Source organism: Canis lupus, chromosome 32, assembly GCF_011100685.1.
Source record: "Canis lupus familiaris isolate Mischka breed German Shepherd chromosome 32, alternate assembly UU_Cfam_GSD_1.0, whole genome shotgun sequence".
NCBI lineage: Eukaryota > Metazoa > Chordata > Mammalia > Carnivora > Canidae > Canis > Canis lupus.
The window spans coordinates 39,313,666-39,315,807 of NC_049253.1; the positions used below are offsets into that span (position 1 = coordinate 39,313,666).

The following is a 2,142-nucleotide window of genomic DNA, read 5'->3' on the forward strand; positions in this document are numbered from 1 at the left end:
CGTTTCTTTTAAAACTCTTGTGATAACTATAAAGTGACTTAAACCTGAATAGCCAGCCTGACAGGTTTCTGCTGGTTTGGGACAGTTAATGAGAATGAGAGTAGTAATGGCATGCACCTCATTGGGTTTCGTGAAGTGAGTTATGACATTAAAATGCTTAGAACAGTGCATAGCATGTAGTTAAGCTCACAGTAAATAGCATGGCTATAATTCAGAAGAGTTCTCAAATGGAGAATCTAAAGAGAACTACTTGGTGAATTTTAGTGATCTGTGCTTCTGAGGATTCCCTGGCCACTGTTATAAACGGCAGGACATGGTGATGAGGTGGTAATATGAAAATGAGAACCATTTTCTTTTCTCTCAGTTGGTTGACAATCCCTCTTGAGACCTTAACTGGGAATCCATATCTGTTGTGCCTAGTTACTAGCTTTATGATCTTGGGCAAGTTATTCAATCTGTCACAGATCCCCCCAGTTTTCTTCAAATGTAAAGTGGGGATATAATCCCTACCTCACAGGATTAGTGTAAAGAAAGGAAGCTATGAGAGTGCCTACCACCATCCCTGGCATATGATGGAGGCTTCCTTCCTCCTCATGCCCACCAGAAGTTCATCAGGAATAAATAGCTTGAGGGGCACCTGGGTGGCTCAGTGGTTGAGCGTCTGCCTTCAACTCAGGTTGTGACCCTGGGGTCCTGGGATCGAGTCCTGCACTGGGCTCCGCACAAGGAGCCTGCTTCTCTCTGTCTCTCTCTGTGTGTCTCTCATGAAAAATAAATAAAATATTTTTAAAAGAATAAATAGCTTAAAACTATATATTTTTTTAAAGATTTATTTATTTATGATAGACATAGAGAGAGAGAGAGGCAGAGACACAGGCAGAGGGAGAAGCAGGCTCCATGCACCGGGAGCCCGACGTGGGATTCGATCCCGGGTCTCCAGGATTGTGCCCTGGGCCAAAGGCAGGCGCCAAACCGCTGCACCACCCAGGGATCCCTAAAACTATATTTTTAAAACTATTTCCCTGACAGAAGCGGTGCCTTTACAGAAAAGGTCCAAGTACAGCTGGGAAAGTCTGGGACAGTCACCTTGGGCTTTTGCACCCAACCAGATTTGCCTTCAGTCTCTGAGCCTTCAAAGCACTTATTTCACTTGATCTTCATCTGTATTGGTGCAGGCTCTTCAATCAGGAAAGCTTATAGTAGAGCCAGGATTCCAAATCCAGGCAGCCTGACACCAACATTCATGCTCTCAACACTCTTTAAGTTTAGACACCAAAACAAAAGGGACTTGAATTTTGGAGAGATTAAAGAACATTTTAATTAACTGTCCCAAACCAGCAGAAACCTGTCAGGCTGGCTATTCAGGCTTAATTAAGTCGCTTTATAGTTATCACAAGAATTTTAAAAGAGCTTTGAATCAAAATGACTTTCTTGTTTGCTCAAGAAATTCGCTTTTCTAAAAGACATGAAGAGCCTCACAAAGATTAATATTACTTTAACAAATAGAGAGGAAACCTGTAGATGAAAACAAGGAAAAGTCATCTCAGATGCAAGCAGCTGACACTGCTTTTATGAGGAACGTTAGTCTCTTAAAGGATATAGAAACAGCAGAAAAGTCTCAAAAGACCCAGATTCCACCAGAGGTGGTTTCTCTTGAGACTCCTTACTGGACGTCAGTAGAAGAATACACTCACAAATGAGAACAATGTCATTTAGGAAGAGCACCTATTCTATCAAGATTGAAAATGAAAATAAAACAAAATACCATTCACAATGAGGCAGTGATAACTTCCTCCCACACTTTTTCAAAAATACCTGTTTAGTACAGCTGAATAGTAAGACATATGCAGGTTGCTTCAGGAACCTTAGGAATCAAATATGTTCATATTGTACCATTCCCAATGACAGTGAAGATAGAATCTGCTGACAAGTCTCAGCTTATCACTTTGAGGCCTACTACTACTTTGAGATCATGCAATTGCTTTCTATCAAACCCATGGAAGAGTTTGTTAGGAGCTAATATTGAAAGGTGAACTGTTTATTAAATAAATCGCTATAAACAAATAAATAATAAATAGGAACAACTATTTCCCTAAAGTGAATTTTATCTTAATTTTTACTATTTAAATCAACCACAAGACA

At 40.1% G+C, this 2,142-nt stretch overlaps 1 pseudogene; it reads left to right on the plus strand.

Annotated features, from left to right (window-relative positions):
- Nucleotides 1–1,422: 1,422 nt before the first annotated feature.
- On the plus strand, nucleotides 1,423–1,823 carry LOC106558115 (annotated as a pseudogene).
- The last annotated feature ends 319 nt before the right edge of the window (nucleotides 1,824–2,142 follow it).